This window comes from Schistocerca piceifrons, chromosome 3 (genome assembly GCF_021461385.2).
Source record: "Schistocerca piceifrons isolate TAMUIC-IGC-003096 chromosome 3, iqSchPice1.1, whole genome shotgun sequence".
NCBI classification, from domain to species: domain Eukaryota; kingdom Metazoa; phylum Arthropoda; class Insecta; order Orthoptera; family Acrididae; genus Schistocerca; species Schistocerca piceifrons.
The window spans coordinates 299,101,004-299,123,830 of record NC_060140.1 but is presented as its reverse complement, the minus strand read 5'-3'; the positions used below and the strand labels follow the sequence as shown (position 1 = coordinate 299,123,830).

The window sequence follows — 22,827 nt, the reverse complement described above, 5'->3', positions numbered from 1 at the left end:
TTCGAAAATTATCTTTGTATTTCTTTGCCTCGAACCATTTCTGACGAAAATTCATCATTTCCAAGCGCCATTTCCCTCCTCATATCTCTAGAGGCTTTATACATTTCATTTGCCATTACTTCCGAGATATTATTATTTTTATTCCTAACTGTCGTCGTTATTCATCCACCTCCTCCTAAACAATGAATTATTAGTTGTCTCCCACCTACGAGCTTAACTGATAAAATTTGGTGTCTGCCCAACGTATTTTCTCGGTTTTTTTATACTACTAAAGTTTTTAGTGCTTTATGTTGTCAAATTTTCATTGTATCTTCTCCTATTCACTTGACAATATTTACGGGTTGCAGTGTTTATTTCAGCCTACTGACACATATTCTTACATCCTTTGGGTTCAAACTCTTCAAACTCTCACATTCTCTTTCAACGTTGCCTCGATCGATTTGAGATTTATGTTTGTCCTATTTTCCACGTAATTGTAACAAGTTTTTCCGTTAAAAAATGCTATTATTTTAATCATTATACTTCTCGTATGGATATACATATGCTTAATTTTCCTAGAGGCTGGACTTCCTGCTTAATTTAACTTGCAACACCTCCTTCTTCTCATAATCGACACATCCAACACCATGGTTATGACTTAAAGCCTTGCGCGGGATCTTTCATTTTTACGGTCCAGTACGTACACTGGAAATCAACGATATGGCTCCCGCAAGAGCTCCTGCTCGCTTGCCACACCGAGTGAATAACATCTCTAAATTTAAAATTGATTCATTTGCATTTAATATTGAGAGAAAATTGAATCTGACACTAAAAGTACAGCCTGCCCATTTTTTCAGCTTGGACCTTTGACATTTTAGATTCCAGCAAAACCCACTAAGACTGATAAGACTGTTGCACTCTCAGAGTTTTCGAAGATCTACAATGTCTTCAAAACTAATACAAATCACAACACGCTATTGTACTTACTTTAAGTTTTTTTTTTTTTTTTTTTTTTTTTTTTTTTTTTTTTTTGCTGTCAAGTGACTTGTAGCATTATTTGGGAAAGAAAAACATTGGAATTAATACTTTTCTTGTCATTTCGCAATTTTAAGCACCCGTCCATCCCATACTCACAATTTCATCAATACATCTCGTATCAAATATCTGATTAATTACACTAGCTCTATTAAAGAAGTATAATGCAATATACCGGCCGTGGTCTGTTAGGGAGGATCCATCCCGGCATTTTCCTATAGTAATTTAGATAAACCAACATCTTTATGGTAGACAGCAGTTCCTATCCTGTTTCTTCCGAGTTCCAGTCCCGTGCCAGAAATAACTGCGATGTGTCGTTCTGTAAATATTTATCGCCTGCATGTTCGTCTCTTAATGAATGAGAAATGTATACTAGGTACAGAATTTAACAAAGAGTATCGAAGTATCGATGAACACGGTTCTATAAACATTTCTCTACTGCATGTTCGTCTCTTAATGAGTGAGAAATGTAAACTAGGTACAGAATTTAACAAAGTGAATTGGTGAACATGGTTCTATAAATTTCAGATATATTTCGGTATCCTCCTGCGCTCTTTCAATTTTCGAGGCTCCGGCTTATCAGGTAGAGTTAGATGTGGGGGAACTCGCTGTCGATGCTCATAACATTTTATCGGAAATTAAGTTTGGAATACATATGGCCTGCGGCGATGTCCGTCTGTCGCGCCAAGCGTACCTGTCTCGTTTGCTAAAAACGTGCGAGGCTAGAGAGTTTTGACAATCTGATGACTCTATGTGAGATTCACTTGCTGTGAACATTAGAACACCTAAGCAGGTGAGCAGTTACGGTTAGGCGGTGTAATTTAAATGTCTTTGCAAATGGATATTGTAATTACTGAGACAATAGATAATTTTTCCTTAGTTACACTTAACACACCGCATCTTACAGTCGTCCCTGTTTGGTCACCTTGTTTCATCTTTATTCCTAAAAACCTTGATTTTCATTGACATCTTCTCGCTGGTTTTGGTTTCTTAGTTTGTTTTTGCGCTTCTCACATTACACTTGTCGTAGTTTTGTTTACTCATTGCATACAGTACATCTTGTATTTTTCATTAGATACTACATAGTACTACATAGTTTTATTTTCGTTCAATCAGAGCGCTTCTTTACGTCTTGAGTGTATCGAAACTGCTTTAAGTACTCCTTTCGTTATAAAGTGGTGCGTAAAAACTGCTTCTCTAGTACCCCTGCTTTTCCTGAAGATAATTGTGAAGCCGTTCGTATACGATTCTTCTTTCTGTTCTTCTATATGCTATATTCGTCCACTGTAAAATGTGGGGGGTGTGAAATATTTTTTCATGCAGTACTTCACACATCTATATGCCTTTGCTTTCCACTCAGATGTGAGAATAGTAAATTCTGAATATCAAACATTATGTCTCCTGAGGCCCAACTTTTGGATACTGTTTAAAATAATCAGATTCCTAAATCAAATATGATCTGTATTTCTAGTAACTGCGAAAGTGTTTCCTTGTAATCTGCTATATTTTTGTGCTCAAACGCGTCACTTAATCGTCTATTTGGAAGTTTTTCACATATGACTTTCCATATAATCTTTGCACTGTTCGGTCTTCCGATTCAACAAACTTATTTTTCTCTTTATCGAAGTTATCTAACCATAGATTTACAGGCAGTTCTTCTCACAACCAATGTTTTAATTTTCTTTCAATTTCTATCCTATGCTCCCAGTTTTTACTGTGCTGCTGCTTTTAGTTCACTAATTTTGTCGATAAATTCGAGTACGGCTTCAGTAATAGGCTGGTTGACATTCTGACTTTCATTATAGTGATCGTAGGTTCTATATACGTATTTCTTTAATTCGCGTTTGGTCCAGACTGGGCCCTGCGATGTACAACGAAGGGCATGTCGGCAGTTTTGTTTTAGCTTTTCTTTGTGCCCATATTACTTCAACTCTTTCAGAATCAACTTTTTTCCGCTCGTCAGGCCAAGTTGCTATGTTCGTTTTGGGTGTTTCTGCCGTGCGAACAGCCCAGTCATGAACATTATGCCAAATTTTTTTTTTCCGTCTCGAACATCGAGTTGAGTTTCTCGCAGTTTTGACGTATAGAACTCCACAATCTTTTTAGTTGATCTAATTGGCACCATTCTTTTAACATGCTCCTAAAAATGCCAGCCAGGGATTTTTTTATCCAGACAAATGTTGGTGTACTTCTCAATTTCTCTGTTTCCTCTTAGATTCTATGTTCCTTCTTCAGCATGATTTGCACCTGAATTTGCCTTCTATTCCTTCAGTTGTCTTTAGAAGGTTACAATGTTCGTCTACATCTCCTCCTGTAGCACATATGTCTACTTCTCCAAATTATCGAGTCATCTGGTTACTTTGCAATTCATTAGTGTACCATCCCCAGTCAGGTAACACATAATATTTGTTTCCTTCAATTTCAAAATGTTTCTAATGATCTACGGAGTTAGTCCATATCTAGAAATAAAAATAAGTATCGTTCGACGACGTCGCGTTATTGTAGATAACGCGCCAGGCTTGAGCAGGAAGTTATCCAACACCTATAAATTAGCAGCTAAGCGCAGTAATCCAAAAGCCAAACAAACAGACAGACCACGACATTGCTAACGGAACTGTGCTGCCATTTCTAGAGACCACATTAATCAACATGTTAAAAAGATTGTTTCGAAGTGCAGTCATGTTAAACCTGATTTTAGTGTCTGAACCACTGCGCCATCTCGCTCGATACATGTCTGAAGTATTGGCGGGTTTAAAATTTGGTGCTATCATCATGCAACAACCGATTTTCTAACTTAAAAGCATCGATCCTTGAGCATACATTTTGGTCATACTAGAAAGTTTTGAAATCGATTGTTTCATAGTCCAGGATCCTACACTGTCTTTTAATATCATCAGTACTGTGCCTCCCATAGTGTGCTTGCTGGTATTAACTAAGTTCCCAATGAGTCATATCAACAAACCACAAAGCACATGTTACAAAGGTGGAAGAGCCGCTGTTTGCTGACTACAGACAGTTTACGTCCCCAGTAGATTATCACTATCATACGTACAGTAAACAATATTAAGTGAGGTCCTGATGCAGAAATTTTGCAGAGATCAAATTCTCTGATCAGGGATCACTGAATCAGTTAGTGAAGCATCTGCAGTCGATGCAACTGAGTACATTCTGTAGCTAATGGGTGCGATAATTACAGAAACATAAGGGGATGCATAAGTAGGTATTAATTTTAGTATTATGTGTTATAGGAAATGGGCTGGTAATGAAACGAGAGTGAAATTTTTTTTATAGTAAATAGGTTTTCGAAGTCACAATAAGTGCAATGTTTTCATAGCTGAAATTGCTACCTTCAGTATTTAGATATTCCTTTAGTTTGGTTTGTGCACTCAAGAACATTTCGACACAGAATTCTCTATTGTTATGACTGTCTTGATATGCTTCTCTTATGAATTGACAGACGTCATCAACAGTGTGTCGGGTTGATAACACCCAAAAAAAGTCCATTGCAATAAGGTGATCGTGGTGGACGTTCAATTTGCCCTGGTCGACCTATCCACTTAATTCACTGTCAAGAAATCCACCCACTGAAAGCATAGTGAGGAAGAGTTTCATCTTGAGGGAAGCAGAACTCTTCGTTACGTTGCTGTAGACGTAATTGTGGAAAATCAGTGTCTCTCTCAGCATGTTAAGATAGACATCGTGATTAACAGTTGTATGGAAAAGAAGCACGCCCGATGATTCCTTGACGTGAAAGGCACGCCCAAACAGTAACGCCAGGTTGATTAATTTGTTTCTCAATTACAGTATGGTGATTTTCCGTGGCATAGTACACACACTTACGTGTATTAACAGTACGCGATAGCTTAAAACTCCCTTCTTCAGACCAATGAATTTTTCGAATTACGCAATGACATTGCATTTCCTCATTCAAAAGAATCCCTCAGAATTCTAAACGGATATCTGGATCGTCCTCTAGTAATCCATGAAGTAATCCTGGTCTTACATTTGAAAACCTAAACGATGCATTAGATGGCCCATGGCTCTACGGGAAAAGTGCAACTCAGTACAGGCTCTCCTTTTGGATTTCTTTGGGCTTTAGATAAAAGCCTGCACAGCTACCATTTCATTTTCAAGGGTAATAACACTCTATGGTCGACCACTCTTTGGCGCATTACAGGTAGACCCAGTTCGATCAGATCTGTCGCGCAGCTTGTTAACTGATAGCCTACATTGTGGAGATATATTGATTTCTCCTGCATAATTTCTGTCGAACCTGTTCAGCATGGTCTGTCTCCAGGTATTGTTTAATTATCATCATCCGTTGGTCATTACTTTATTTTCCAGACGTGATTATCGGAATATATGAAAAAAATAGGAAAGTTGTATTAGAACAGATAAAAATACTGTGTACCTACTGTATACTTACTTATGCACTCCCTTATACGTGTGCTTGCCGATGTATTTGTTTCAGTATGGTACTGGTGGTAGTTTGATTGATTTCAGAAAGCATGTGTCGCACCAACTTACTGCATCACAGTTTCAAACTGAACTCTCACACTAGTGGTACTGGACTGCTTATACTATGATCATCACATTGTAAAATTAATTGTACTGAATAAATAAAGTTTCCACTTGTTAATTTGTTGCATATAACGTTTTAATTTCTAAAGACAAGAAATTTACTGTAAATGTGCAATAGAAGTAAAGAGACCCTTGCAATTTGTCACTGAAGAGGTACAGAAGAAGTTTCAGCTGATCCCTGGAAAAAGCCTTAGATCTCTGCTGAAGACCATCTCGTGTAATTAATAATATGGATGGCGATGTATTCTGCTGGAAATCAGATGTGTGTAATGAAAGAAGTGACTGCACTTCGAAAACGAGTAATTAGACGCTTAGCATGCCATCGTATCACGCGTATTATGGAATTACAACCTCGAGGAACTGAAGTGCATTATCAAATATAATTCTTTATTGTCTCAAATGTGAACGTGTATATCATGTTTTATGTTGTTGTTGTTGTTGTTGTTGTGGTCTTCAGTCCTGAGACTGGTTTGATGCAGCTCTCCATGCTACTCTATCATGTGCAAGCTTCTTCATCTCCCAGTACCTACTACAACCTACATCCTTCTGAATCTGCTTAGTGTATTCATCTCTTGGTCTCCCTCTACGATTTTTACCCTCCACGCTGCCCTCCAATGCTAAATTTGTGATCCCTTGATGCCTCAAAACATGTCCTACCAACCGATCCCTTCTTCTAGTCAAGTTGTGCCACAAACTTCTCTTCTCCCCAATCCTATTCAGTACCTCCTCATTAGTTACGTGATCTACCCACCTTATCTTCAGCATTCTTCTGTAGCACCACATTTCGAAAGCTTCTATTCTCTTCTTGTCCAAACTAGTTATCGTCCATGTTTCACTTCCATACATGGCTACACTCCATACAAATACTTTCAGAAACGACTTCCTGACACTTAAATCTATACTCGATGTTAACAAATTTCTCTTCTTCAGAAACGATTTCCATGCCATTGCCAGTCTACATTTTATATCCTCTCTACTTCGACCATCATCCGTTATTTTACTCCCTAAATAGCAAAACTCCTTTACTACTTTAAGTGTCTCATTTCCTAATCTAATTCCCTCAGAATCACCCGATTTAATTTGACTACATTCCATTATCCTCGTTTTGCTTTTGTTGATGTTCATCTTATATCCTCCTTTCAAGACACTGTCCATTCCGTTCAACTGCTCTTCCAAGTCCTTTGCTGTCTCTGATAGAATTACAATGTCATCGGCAAACCTCAAAGATTTTACTTCTTCTCCATGAATTTTAATACCTACTCCGAATTTTTCTTTTGTTTCCTTTACTGCTTGCTCAATATACAGATTGAATAACATCGGGGAGAGGCTACAACCCTGTCTCACTCCTTTCCCAACCACTGCTTCCCTTTCATGCCCCTCGACTCTTATAACTGCCATCTGGTTTCTGTACAAATTGTAAATAGCCTTCTGCTCCCTGTATTTTACCCCTGCCACCTTCAGAATTTGAAAGAGAGTATTCTCGTTAACATTGTCAAAAGCTATCATGTTTTATAACATGTAAATTTTATGGAACGGCATGCGAGGGATATCAGCATGTCTAAACAGTTACGCTTTTCCATGGGAACTGGCACAGTTCCGGAAGCACCCGAGACGTATATTTCTAATGTAAGTGGAAATCCTTGTCCGCCAATGATTAACATGAGCATATTTATAGCTAGTACTGTAAACACGTAGTCGTGTTCGTGCATGTGTGTGTGTGTGTGTGTGTGTAGGAGGATATGGCGGATGGTGGAAGATAACAGGCGATCTCGTGAAAATTTCTCAGTGAAACACGACGACCTGGCTGTTAATGAGACTGTGGAAAATAAGCTGTTAGACAACAAAAAAAAAAAAAATTAGAAAGTGAAGGTGTACCATACGCTACATGTGCCAGCGGCCTTGCCGCAGTGGTAACAACAGATTATCCAAGTTAAGCATTGTCGGGCTGGGCTAGCACTTGGATATGTGACTGTCCGAGTCTGTCGAGCGCTTTAGCAATCAGGGTGCGCTCAGCTGCTGTGAGACACTTGAGGAGCTACTTGACTGAGAAGTAGCGGCTCTGGTCACGGAAACACAACAGCCAGGAGCGCGGTGTGATAACCATATGCCCCTCCACAGCTGCATTAAATGTCACCTGTCGGGTGAGGATGACACGGCGGTCTGTCGGTACCGTTGGGCCTCTCGAGGCCTGTTCGGATGAAGAGAGAGAATATGTTGATATGTAAAACGATAATACCACTTGCTTTGTAATAAATCTAATTTCACAGCAACCAGCAGGGTACTTAAACACGATTTCATTGGGTTAAGCTAGTCAATGATAATGATGTTTGATTTGTGGGGCGCTCAACTGCGCGGTCATCAGCACCCGTACGAAGTCCCAATTTCTACGCAGTCAAGATTTTACACAGTCCAATCTAGCCACTGTCACGAATGCTGATGATGAGGATGAAATGACGAGGATAACACTAACACCCAGTCCACGGGCAGAGAAAAATCCCCAACCCGGCCGGGAATCGAACCCGGGAACCCATGGATTCAGAGGCAGCAACGCTAGCCACTAGATCACGAGCTGCGGACCTAGTCGTTGATGGAAAGATCTTTCAATTATAAGTGCTGTATCTTGTGTTTTGATTCAGTCTGCACACGGGTTTCCTTGGGCAGTTAAAGAGAACGAAATGGGCCGGCTAGAGTGGCCGAGCGTTTCTAGGCGCTACACTCTGGAACCGCGCGACCGCTACGATCGCAGGTTCGAATCCTGCCTCAGGCATGGATGTGTGTGATGTCCTTAGGTTAGTTAGGTTCAAGTTGTTCTAAGTTCTAGGGGACTGATGACCTCAGAAGTTAAGTACCATAGTGCTCAGAGCTATTTGAACCATTTTTTAGAACGAGATGGTATTCACGTAAGTGAATGCGGCAAGCGACTAAAAACAACACAGGAATTAAGTGACCGCCAGCCTATCAAGTCGACAATCGTCGGAACATTGCCCTGTCCAAATTATCACCCAGTGCCATCAGATAAGGAAACTATTTAAAGAATGCGAAATAAAAATATCTCAGCGACCTGATTAAGTGACGTCTGCTGCTAAATTCTGCAGCGTCTCCGAACTTTCCGCGCCGGTGGCTGGCAGCGTAATTGTTTTTCGGCTCTTAGACAGCACTGCGGCCTGTCCCTTCCGTGCGGATTACTATTAACCCTGCAATTAGCCTCTGGCGGCAGACTGCGGACTGCGGCCCACCTCTCGAATCCGCCGCTGCGAGTTATAAATAGCGCCGGCCGCAGCGCGCTGCGGAGGTCGAATGAGTTTTAAACTTTAACGAGCGACCGGCTTTTGCCACTACGAGAAGTCTGTAGCTGCACTGATGTTTTCTGCACTGCGGTATTCCGGCGGAAATCTGAATTTGCTTTCCTCAGTCCATTGGTGTATCCCAGAAGCCGGAGTTCCAAGGCGATCCCTTTGGTTCATCACTCAGACGTACACAGTAGGGTCTTCGTGTGTCTTCTCTGTACACGCGGACCAACGTTCTGCGAAACCAATTCATCACTGACAACGAGTCGCCGTAATACCGGAACAGTAAGCGTCTGTGTGTCAAGTTTTGCTGGCATTTGCGTGTTCAGCGTCGGGAAATATTTATGGGCTGGCGCTCTCCGAAGACAATTATCTTTGATAATTAGTGTCTGTAATTCCTATACAAATAGGAATGATATGCCAAATTTGGCTGGCACTCAACTTGTTCAGAATTTATAATCAGACGATTTTCCTTCTGGATCGTAACATTGAGAGACTCCAGCTGTTTATCTGTGTTTCCTAATGCTGCCAGCTTTATTACCGCCTCTTTCTTGCTGAAGTGATGGGAGCTCACTAATCGTACTTCCCTGTATTGTTCTAGTTCCAGCGGAAGTCACATCAGTCTCTAATGTTCTCGTTTTCGAAGGGATGTTAAACATCGATCTTCCTTCCTTATATTCGTGTCACCACAAGCCGTTAGAAACATCTATCATAGCTGCGTAATTTATCTTTCACAGAAGTTCTCTTTCGTCTTCAACTTTTGTAGTCCTGTCTTCCTCAGTTGCGTGTAATATTACGGTATATTGATAATTTTTACTTTCCGACCGTCTGACAACAGAAACAGTGATAAATACAGGAAACCTTATAGAAAACAAACAGAACATACAGGTACCACACACAGCATCACTGATTTCATTCGACACAGAAAATATGTATACCTCTATCCCTATCACAGAAACAATAGAAAACATAGAACAAAATCTCTCATCCCACAGCAACTACACCACAAACGCAATAAAAGAAATAACATATGCTCCGACTGACAACTGAACAGAACTACTTTCAGTTTCAAAAAGAATATTATCTACAAAGTGATGGACTGCCCATGGGATCCCCAATATCAAGAACACTAGCAAACATTTTCATCAGTCATCTAGAAAGTCAGATATTTGAAAAGATAAACACTAATGAAAGTTTCAAAATCATATATTGGTACAGATACATAGATGACATTATTTGTCTGGTAGATGAGCCAAGTGAAAAAATAGATGAACTCCATTCGCAAATAAACAAAGATCATCAGAACATAAAATTCACACTTGAAAAACAAAAAGAAAAGAAAAGAAATTTTCTTGACATTACAATAAAAAAAGGGCAAACATACATTTAACATCTTTAGAAAACCAACAGCCACAGACAATAACACATTTCATATCCAACCACCCCCGCAGCCAGAAACTTGCAGCACTAAGACACATGTTACATAGATTAAACAGAATCCCACTCAACAAGATAAACTATGAACAAGAAATGATTACAATCATACAGTCAGCTAGGAACAACGGGTATGACACACATGTGGTTCACAGGCTCAATCAAAAAATAAAAACACGAACACAAAACAAACACAACATTTCCAGAATACAAGAGAACTCACAAACTGAAAACTTACACACTCAACAAACACACACAATAACAACACCACACAGAAAAGAACCAGATCGTACATCATGAAATACGCAAAAACTAACACACAGAGTTGCAAACATCCTAAAGGGACAACGCTTCAAAATAGCATATAAGATTGGGCAAACCCTCCAATCACACCTATGCCAGCCAGCTACCAAGAGGGACAAATTGCAACAGTCAAGAATACACTTGAATGTCAAAGTTGTGATGCAATATACATAGGCATGACATGCAGGAATTTTGAAACACGATACAAAGAACATATCAGATGTTGGAAGTATGAAATAAACCATTCCACATTTGCAGAACATTTAAATCACCATAACCATCATCCTACAAATATGGAACAGGAAATGAAAGTAATGAGAATAAGCAACCATGACAAACATCTTATACAAACGCAAGTAAACTTCCTCATCCAGAAAGCCATAGCAGGAAACAAACATGTGATAAATGAACACACACACACATCAGCACAGGCTCCCTACTACACTTAATAAAGGAAATGACAAGATAAACCAAAAAACTCTTCCCCCTTCACCATCTGGACACACACACACACACACACACACACACACACACACACACACACACACACACAGCCCCAAAAAAATGTACCACACCAAAATACACTACCACACCAAAATACACACACACACACACACATTCATACACGAACAGTTCACAGATAGTTCAATAATTACACTCGAAAGTTTGGCAATAACATCCGATCTTTGGCAAAAACATTTGACAGTCGCAACAGAAACCAAAACATTACATTGAAACAAGCGTTCAGTTCATAGTGCTGTGGAATGTGGGAAAAAAACCGCAAATTTGCGTTCATAAGAAGAAGAACACCACCAAAAATGCATCAGGACCGTAAGATGTAAGAAATTGTCCACGCAACCTGTAAGTACAGTTCAAAACATTTCTGGTTAATGGAAAATACCAACCAGCAGAACTGTTTATAACCCATACGTACAGTGACAAAAATGTAAATTAAATAGCAAACATATGTACATATTCCAGGCCACTGATGATGCCCTGCAGAAAATAAAGGCGAAGCGCATATGGCACTAAAATTGTGTTTTATTCAGTGTCTGCGAGACGGTCCATAAGTAAAAATTATCAATATACTGTTCTCTTTCGTTCTTGGCTCTTATTACGACATGGGTAAACGACGCCATCTGAGTGTTCAGCGGAAATGTTTTTCTCTTTCTAAGATTACTGACCTACGTTGTTTCAAAGAACACCATGGTGGCCTTTTATTTTAAAACTGTTTATTTATAAAACCCACTATTGGATGTTCGGCTGTGTGGCCGTTATCAAGAGGAGTAGTGCGAAAGCTGTAGTTTAAAGATACATGCTATGTATATATGTCACAAGCGCATCCATGTGGTGGGCATTTAACGTTCTTGTCCTCTTTTACATAAATCACATCAAAGAATTCACACAGTGAACAAGTGTACTGTTTTCATGTGATTTGTGTAAAAGATCGCAACAACGTTAGATACCTAGCATATGGACGTGATGATTACATATATACATGTCAGATATATTTTTAATGTTACAATATGTGCCGAAGCACAATTTCCGCAGCCCTCTACTTGTTAATGACCACACAGCTGAAACTACTTTAGTTGATTTTATGAGGAAATAGTTTTGCGTCAAAGATGACCGTACTTTCCTTTCAGAAGTTATACTAGAATGTAAAACCCAGCCACAAAAATTAATCTTTGACCCATGTCCTCTGAGAATTAGTTTTATGGTTCCTTATTGGCAGAAAAACCTGTGACCTAACCACTTCTAGTAAAACCTTAATCTATACTAATGGCTCTGTCGGTTATAAAACGTTAGTCAGCAATAACGCCCTGGGATGTTAAACAACTAAACGACATTTGCTTTAGGAATACTCTGCTCTCTGGGGGCGGGGAACGGGGGATAGCACCTCGTTAGCAGTATTGGAATGACAGGCGATTACCTCATTGATCTCACTGGTATTAACATACGTTCTCAGAATCAGAACTACTAGTTCTACTTCATGTTTCTTTTGAGTTACTCTCGTGATGGCTCCTTTGATCTCGTAACTGCTCTCCATTCAATTAAAAATCTATAACAGGACGAATATCGAACCCGAGTCTTCCATACGGGAATGAGACACTATGACCGTTAAACTCTGTAGATGGAATATGGAGATATTATGTAACATTGTTTTGAAGGTGCTTCATAAGGAAAAGTATCTCTAAACTTTGTTCAGCAATCTGGAAGCAATGTCTCATTATATCAGGCCGTGTGGTGGGATGTGTGAGCAGTATTTGAACCTCCGTAACAACTGTAAGTATCAGACTTTGCTACAGCTTTGAAACCCGCTGATACAACAATCAAGTAGTTTGTTTTTCTAAGAGCTTACAGCAGCGCACCTTACGCAGCTGCTTGGTGAATACCGTTCTAGCATAGCCCTTTACTTGGCATACACAGAAATATTGAGAAGAAAAAGTAATTTTAATTACTTAAATTAGACGTACATTGACCTGTGAAAAATTTTACATTAATAGTTACAAAATTCTGTTTGTTACCTGTAAATATCACTGCACACAAAAGGCGTAAGGGTGGTACAGTAAAAGTAATACAATGTTGTTCCTGTGTCTGACAAAATGGTTGCATTTAGCACTATTGAATCTGAGTTGTTCAAAACAATTCCATTTTGCTATAAAACGCAGAAAAATTACACAATTTCCGCGTTTTGCTGTCGGCTGTCCCTGAGGCTAAAGTCAACATCTTCCCTTCTGTCCAATACTCTGGCCAGTGACCAAAACCGTCATATTGTACTGTGTATCATTCAGTGGCTGTGAAACTGCTGTTTTCCTCTTCTTCCAGTCTCGTTGTCCAACTAGTACTCAAAGCCAGGTTTCCTCTTCCCAGAAAAGATAATTCCATTTGCAACGTCCCTGTTAAGAATTCGCTAACACATTTGTATAGCTCCTCACTTTCAAGACATCGTCCTAAGGTTTACATGCAGTTTTCATTGCACAATAAAAATAGCATCACACAATGGAAACAAATCTTTACGATGGTAACTGATGCTCACATAACCTTGCACGAGGTCTGCTAAAGATGGACGCTGTTTCGGAACATTTCATCAGAGGCAAAAGAATATCGCTGTATGTGACAGCTTAAACGTTGCTTGCAAGCACCATTACCCATCCATGGGCAAATTTTGAAACATTTGGCAGAAACCAGTGTGCAATTTGGACATAGCCAAATAAAGGGTTGAGATAACTTAGGGAACTGTTGCATACGGAAGAATGTGCACGACATATTACATTTTTTAATTGGTAGTATCGAGTTACCTCAGTCCACAAAGGTAATTGTAGTACGTACATTTACTCCCTGAGGTCACCCATCTAAGTACTGACAATACTGACAATTTAAAACAGAGTAGTTACCAAATAGAGAAAGGGACAGCTTATCGCCTTAACTCATTAAGTGTATGGTATATGAAAACTACAAGGTCTGGAAATTTGCAAAGCAAAATAAAAACATTAAAACATCCGTCAGATGGAATTACGATAAACTATCTAGCTGCTGGAGACTACTTATCGACACATCCAGCAAACCTAAAAGACGCTCTTTCAGGGAGAAAGAGAGACAGAGTGAGACTGAACGAAAAAGAGTTAACAATTTTTGGATAGGAACTAAAAACAAAGTTGAATGGAAGTGTGTTTCAGTTAGCTAAGAATATTTTAATAAAAAATGTATCCCTAGAAACATAAAAATGAGACACAACGCTGCTGTGGCTAGACGACAACTTTACATGCATGTGAGTACTGAGAAATTGATTATAAACTTAAGACAATAAAGACTTCAGTACGAAATTTTTCGGAAAAGCAAATGGCTCTCATACGTAAATAAATGACAACATAGTATATCAAATGTAGCGAAGGCTGATCTATTTTTGTCATCATTTCAGAATAATGGAATACTGATTAAATACATGAGTATCCCAGTATTTCCGGAAAGGAATGAAAATAGCTGTAAAAAAGATCTGGGAATGACAGTGATGAAGAGCCTTTCCTTTAATGATGAAACTCGAAGTTGAGAAGCATACTTATTCATAAGAACAGAAATACGGAGCTGCTAGACACAGAAGGAAAACAAAGGGGTGGGGGACATAAAATGATATTGAGAAACAAGGAACATCAAAGAAAGAAAATAAATTGAAGCTGAAACTTTATATCGTTATTACCATTATTGTTACTATTAACACTCACTATATGGTTTGAAAGTTGATCCCCGACACAGGAGAAGGACGGGGTGGGGGGAGTTTTGGTGGAAGGAAGTGTATCCGGCCACTGTGTGCCACTGAACCTGCCAAAAAAAGAAGCTAAACTCTGTGTAATGACTTTGTCGTCACTCTGTCCGTAAAACAAAACAGTTTCTTTTTAGGTGACAAAACTACTCCTTCCCAAGTAGTTGAGATTGTTACAACGTATTGTATTAAGATAGTCTGCTCTGTCTGAATACTCGATACTTGCCAAAAGAAAATGTTGATTGCGAAGAGAGTTTCAGAGTATCGTTCTTTTAAGTCTCCAAATAACGTAGAGCAGTACATTCACTGGAACAGTTTTGGTGCATCATTCAGAATGGGAAAAAAGAAAAGGAAAAAAAAATCACGTCTTTGCTACTCGCGTGACAACTGAAGCTACGCACCCGATCCACTCTCGGGGAGTTCAGAACCGATAATTAATTCCAGGATTACTATTGTAACTGACTCGGTGATTGATGTGCAGCACCAGAGTGTTGTCATTTACAAACAGATCAGCTGAGTAGCGCAGTGGTAGGGATAGTTCGGATCAGTGAATTTATCCTTATGTCTTCCTTTGTAGACTAGCAGAAATATGCATTTTACTACCTATTTTTCAGTCTGTAACTGTTCGGATGAGCCGGTCGGTGTGGCCGAGCGGTTCTAGGCGCTTCAGTCTGGAACTGCGCGACCGCTACGGTCGCAGGTTCGAATCCTGCCTCGGGCATGGATGTGTGTGATGTTCTTAGGTTGGTTAGGTTTAAGTAATCCTAAGTTCTAGGGGACTGATGACCTCAGACGTTAAGTCCCATAGTGCTCAGAGCCATTTTCTTTGGTCGGATGATAGTGTAGTGTCTGAAAGGAGGGGGGGGGGGGGGGGGGAGTAGGAGACACTGTGGAAATGAAATTAGTCACAGTACATATAGACACCTGTAACGAATTGCATGTCGTTGCTCATCACTTCCAACTGACGTGTACGTGGGGAACTGCAGAACGCTAAGTCACTGAAGTTGAGTGTTCGCTTGTAGTGTTTATTTGCTAATTACGTTGTCTGTTTGCGTCGTATAACTAAACAAAGACAAAGGCAGGTGTTTGGTATAGATAGGACTCAGAGATAAATCTCACATTTTCTCGAGAAGTCTATGAATACAAGTTTAGAAACATTAAAGCGATCAGCAGCCGTCACTGATGTTTTCTCCTTGCAGTATACGTTGCTATAAGCTGAAAATTAATAATGAATTTGATTTATTTCGGTCTCTCTCTCTCTCTCTCTCAGCTCTGTATTTCTGCCCCTCTTCTGTTTCATTTTTTTCTTCAACTGGCGACAGTCATTTATTTTGAACAGATAGCAGTTACGGGTCATCTGCAGAGAATTCATTGATATAGGGGCAATTGAAAGTACATAAGGTGCGTCGTTATGGAAATTTAATGCCTCACTTTCCACTTTAAGTAACTGAGGACTATCATTTGGTATATATCGCACTAATCGTAGGGCATTTCTGTGCTGCAGTTGTTTGTGAAGTAGGGAATGAGTTCGTAGACGGAAACCACTCTACGACAATATCTGTAAATTATTTTAATGGAAATTTCGAGGAAATAGTTGCATTGATTTCCCTCTCTTATTCCGAAAGTTTCGGGCAGCCGCAATAGCAAAATCAGGTAAAAAGTCTTCGTTTATTTTTGTCGGTTTTCAGAAGAGCGGTCCGCATTATATAGCACCTAAATTTGCTCGTTAAGCCATAAATCTCACGAAGAGCTATTTAAAAGGCATAAAACGGCTATACAGAGCTTCTCTCTGGACTTTCCATGCGAAAATAATATTGTTGGCATGCAAATTTTCCGCCTCGGCATGGGTGAAACGCAGATAAGACCGTGGGTCGGGGCCGGCAGTGGTGATTTACTAAGAGGCGGCCCGGCCAGCGCTGCGGCGGCCGGAGAAGGTCAGCGAGTCGGTTCCTGCCGGAAGCTCGCCTATTTCTCAGCAGTAATGACAGCAGCGGCCGGGGGCCGGGATCGCGTGCCGCAGCCGGCTGCCGCTATGCGCAGGCCGGCCCTCCTGTCGCTCCGGGCTGATGAGCCGATAGCTGCCGGTGCTCTGGAAAACAACTCTATACCTTTTTGTCAGAAACGAGGCGCTGTACGCAAGACGTTAAAACAGTTCTTGGCCTTACAAATAATACGCAAAGGTTTAAATGTCGTCAGCCTGAACGATGGTTTGAGAACAACCGGGCTTCACCGTGTATGATAAGCCAATGCCCACGCCTTTTCACGACCTTTAAACTGACTCAGTCAGCCAGTTATAACGAGACATAGGCCTTTTACCTACATATTTATCTATACCCTGCGAAGCACTGTGATTAATATGGAAGACTTTAAATGCGACGCACTGTGATTAATATGGAAGACCTTAAATGCGAACATTTTTGGTTAGGCTTTACCGTGACTGTTATTGACATTAAATGAAACAACAAGTTTACTGTTACCAGTCACGGTTTTATTTATTTCCACGACGCGTTTCAAAGGTTTAAACCTCCATCGTCTGGTGGATTTACATTAGTTAGTATGACATTTGTGTGTGTGTTGTGTTACGATATTTTGGAGGAACTTGTGCCACTGTCTAGTGGAGAAGCAAGACACTAGTGTCTTGGTGAAAGCCAAAGTAGGATTATGTCTATCTTGCGTGACAACCGCTAGTATCCCTGTCACCCACAACGAGTACAAGGTTTATCAGCAGTGCCGGTCTAGAGGGAAACCGAGACACAGGGTGAAAAACTGTAGGGACTGATTCCTGACTGCAGAGGAGGGAAACAAGGTCCTGCGACAAGGGGGCCAGCAGTACACCGTTGCCACAGTAGATGGCGATGACGAATGGCACTTTTCCTGACCACGTGCCCTATGTTTCTTGTGTGTTACGGCCTGTGAGATTGACATAGCGTACTTTACGCAGCAGAATGGTCTGGTATTCATGTCGGAAACAAGCCGAGATGGTGTTTCAGTACGGCCAAGTGGATGGAAACGGTCGAAGCTCAGTACAGCTGTACCAAAACAAGTGCCCTCACACACACCAAACTCATGACTCAACATTTCAAGCCCTTTTCGGGCGTTTGTGTGATCATGGGTCCTTTCAGATAGACGAACGTAAAGGGAGGCGGCGGACACCGCGTACTCCAGATTTGGGGGATCGGGTGTAGAGGATATTGAGACGAGCCCGAGTACAAGTTACGGGCAAGTGGCCTGCCAACGTGGTTTAAGCCCAAGTACGATTATGTGTGACATTCATGACAACCGCTAGTAACCCTATTACCTGTAACATCTGTTGAGATGTAGATGCGCTGCAGCTCGGTACTGTGTACCGAGATGATTTGTTGTTGTTCACGCACACCGTCCATTGTTGGACACATGTACATCGAACCTTTTTTTTCGACTTCCAGTCAGAAATCTGTCCCTGCAGTGGCGTACTCAACGACGAACCTGGGTGCACGAATGGCAAAACGTAATTTTTTCGGATGAATCCAGGTTCTGTTTACAATAGCATGATGGTCGCTTCCATGTTTGGCGACATCGCGGTGAACGCACATTGGAAGCCTGTATTCGTCATCGCCATATTGGCGTATCACCCGGCGTGATGGTATTGGGTGCCATTGGTTACACGTCTCGCTCACCTCTTGTTGGCATTGACGTTACTTTGAACAGTGGACGTTACATTTCAGATGTGTTACGATCCGTGGCTCTACCCTTCATTCGATCCTTGCGAAACCCTACATTTCAGTAGGGTAATGCACGACCGCATGTTGCAGGTCCTGTATGGGCCTTTCTGTATACAGACAATGTTCGACTGCTGCCCTGGCCAGCACATTCTCCAGATCTCTCACCAATTGAAAACGTCTGGTCAATGGTGGCCGAGCAACTGGCTCGTCACAATACGCCAGTCACTACTCTTGATGAACTGTGGTATCGTGTTGAAGCTGGATGGGCAGCTGTACCTGTACACGCCAGCCAAGCTCTGTTTGACTGAATGCCCAGGCGTATCAAGGCCGTTATTACGGCCAGAGGTGTTTGTTCTGGGTACTGATTTCTCAGGATCTAGGCACCCAAAATGCGTGCAAATGTAATCACATGTTAGCTCTAGTGTAATATATTTGTCCAATGAATACAAGTTTATCCTCTGCATTTCTTCTTGGTGTAGCAATTTTAATGGCCAGTTATATATTTGCTACTATTCAAGTGATGCTATTCCAGTGGGTGGGACCTGAAATTTGGATCGTGGATTTTGGGACTTTTATTGGGTTTTGGGTAGTATTTTATATTTTCAATTTTGCGTCCAAAGGAAGCGGCGTACAAGTTGCAAGTGGAGGTGTGAACGTATCTGGTTTTCCTTACATCATACACGTTAGAATGCTGGTGAAACAATGATACATAAACACTTCATTTAAATCTTGTCCGGGAGGCATGGTAAGGGGGTCACAACATTGGCATAGCCCGCTGCCGCTGCCCGCCAAGGTGCCGCCTCGCCCTCGCCGTGAGCACGTCCGTCTCTGCATTTCCATCAGCCGCTCTCGAAGGCACCGCTTCGCAGTATTCACATGTGACTGCCTACGATCTCCCAGCGTCGTACGACTGCGTCGTTATTAATCTTGCCTGCTCCTCAAGACATTCGTTGGCAGGAGTTCTATTTAATTTGATTCTTGTAACAAAAGGTTGTTATTTCAAAGAGTGCATTTTTTCACTGCCAGCCGGTTACTCGGATAAAGGATATTACAGATTTATTTTACATTTACTGCAACTCCGAGATACGCATTTCCCAGTTTCTCTTCAAAAATTTCTTGCGAACAGCGGTCGAATAAAAGCTGATATAGAAAGCACGACTTCTTTACCATATCTCCAGCTCTAAGAGATGGATGAAACAACTTGCCACGTTCGCTTGCTCAGCGAAAAACATGCATAATAATGTTAATGATTAATAGTTATCATTAGTATTACTACACATCAAATATTCCAAATTTACATGTATGTAGCCTAGACTCTTTGTCGTCTCCATACCTCAATGTATATTTTGTGTTCTTCTTGTCGTACTGAGTTAATGTCTTTTCCACGTTAAATTTCTCGCACTATTATGGAAAAATGTAAATGTTTTTTTTTATTTTGCAGTTTTTCAGTCCTATTTTCCTTTAACAACTGTAGACACTTTCCATTCTCCCATTTACTGAAGTTTGGGGTTCTGAGTATTCTCGAGGTTTCGAGGTTAGGCAGTTTCGAGCGTCGTGTTAACAATCGTACGTGACATGTCTGAGCTGTATTCTGACAACAGAAAATTTCACAAGAAAATGGTTGGGTACTTGTATACAAAATTTACCTAAGAGCTATTGCGGACAGTCATGTCTATCTCCTGTTACGAGCCAAGTTTGAAATACCACACAGTCGATGATTCTCTGCACTGCCGCTTCGTCTCTCGTAACAAATGTTGCCCTATGAAAGTAACGGCACTGGACAATTTCTTTCATTTCTCTTCCCTGTTTTTCCTTTTCGTGGTGTATCGTGATAAGGGACGGAAGGGCCAGCGTACGTTACTAGTGCGGAATTTATCTCAAAACGTAGAAAAACATGCACTGATAGTTACAAACGTAAAAAAGAGAAATCCTGTATGTAAAATGTTTTTTATTCTTTGTCTCATCTTGAAATGTATGATAACTATACAAATAGTGTTGTATCCCAAATACTGTGTTTTAAGAGTTGTATAGGTTATACACAGGTTTGTCGACTATAAAACAATTTACAGTTAAGAACCACCTTGAGCACATGGACATGTTCACATACATAGCACTGACAGAGCTTTGTTGATTCTCAAACCGCACGATATACTGTAAAAGGCACATAAAGAAAAGTAGAAATACCCATTTCACTGGATATCGCTGCGTGTTAAGAATTAAGAAGCCTCTGTGAGTGCTACGTATGCCAAAACACCCGCGTGCACAAGGTGCTTTTTAACTGTAAATGGTTTTATTGTTGAGAAATCTGTGTATAATATGATATAGTTATTCACAGTAGTCACAGCAAGCCGGCCGGTGTGGCTGAGCGGTTCTAGGAGCTTCAGTCTGGAACCGTGCGACCGCTACGGTCGCAGGTTCGAATCCTGCCTCGGGCATGGATGTGTGTGATGTCCTTAGGTTAGTTAGGTTTAAGTAGTTCTAAGTTCTAGGGGACTGATGACCTCAGATGTTAAGTCCCATAGTGCTCAGAGCGATTTGAACCATTTTGAACCATAATCACAGCATGGCATGAGGTACTAATTCACATTGTAACACGTTTCATAATAAAAATATTTGGAAGACCAGAAGATAGTTACAGCTCTCGAAACCGATTGTCAACAATAAAATCTAATTTATGGGATCTTGGCTATTCAATGCTTTTTTCGTAAGTGGAACATTAATTATATCAGTCCTTCTAAGGTCTCAGTATGAAAAAATTCTGTGTTACACACAGAAATTTCTTCCGTAAATTAAGCGCTATTATTAACATTACGAGACTTGTCTTGGTCAGGAATGCCGATTTTGACACTGCTAATCAGCTTTTTACATTCTCCTTGCGTTGTCTGCCATGGGGCACTTGCTGCCTAGATAGCAGAATTCCTTTTCTTCCTCTACTTCGTGATCACAAATTTTGATATTAAGAATCTCGCTATTCTCATTTCTACTACTCCTCGTTACTTTGGTCTTTCTTCGATTTACTCCCAATCCATGCTCAAGACTCATTAGACCGTTCATTCCATTCAACAGACCCTGAAATTCACCTTCATGTTCACAATGTCACAAGCGAATCTTATCGTTCAGAATACTAAATATCATAAGAATAAGGAACTTTCATTAAAATCGTTTTCATTGATGGCCGTGTAATCTGTTGACAGTACGGAAGCATACATTATGTATTTCATTGGTCAAGAATTTCCTGATTTATCGCCAGAGTTACCAGAAATTTATTAGGTCATATTCCGTTATGAAAATATCTTATAATAGAATTTAAATTGTAGTGTATTGAGCTAATGTCTCGTATTGCAGCATATGGTGACGAATAGGTTCCACACTCCGAGGAGCGATGGGGACGATGCGGGAGACCCGCATCGCTGACTAGGCAAAGTCCTAGCGGAGGTGGTTTGTCATTGCCTTCCTCCGACCGTAGTGGGGATGAATGATGATGATGAAGACGACACAACAACAACAAGTCATCTCGAGGCAGGGAAAATCCCTGACCCCGCCGGGAATCTAACCCGGGACCCCGTGCGCGGGAAGCTAGAACGCTACCGCAAGACCACGAGCTGCTAAACAAAAGCGTGCATATTACATTTTTCATAGGAAACTCAAAATTATTTAGTTGTTATTAGAATATCCTGCTATTTTTTACGCCAAGTTTTTGCTAAACCTGTTTTCCCAAAACGAAACCTCTGCTATGTTACCATGAGATGGTTTTGAGATTCGAGAGAAAAGGGAAAGTTATTACGTCATTTCGTCTCAGTACTTGTGTAACTTATTTCGTAAACCTGTCAATAACATTAAGCAGGTACGTTTTTCAGTCCCAGTTGCGCCCTGCTCTTCACTCTATGTTCAGAATTTCTTGCACGTAAGAAAGTTTTAGAGGACAGTGTCTGCGTATGCATGTCATAACCAACAATGAGTAACGACAATATCTGGAAAATCCACTAGCCTCATAGCTCACAGTGAATTGCCTGCAATTTTCCCATTGTAGTCAAGGATGATCAATGTGTCTTCCACAGTGACACAACATTTACTCCGATGTCTTTCGTATTCGTTCTTTGTAGACGTAAATAAAACGATTTCTTTTATTACCTTTATACACTATAAACACCAGAGAATACCGTGCCACTTCGGGTGTGAACATATATCAAAACCATTGTAACCTATAGGAAAATACTTTCCAAATTTTTTTACGTCATATCTGACT

General features: G+C 40.5%; 1 long non-coding RNA gene across 1 annotated transcript in view; it reads left to right on the top strand.

The window, feature by feature from the left end:
* The window catches only part of LOC124789560, a 450,818-nt gene that overhangs the window by 266,269 nt on the left and 161,722 nt on the right, over positions 1-22,827 (top strand). The window lies entirely within an intron of this gene.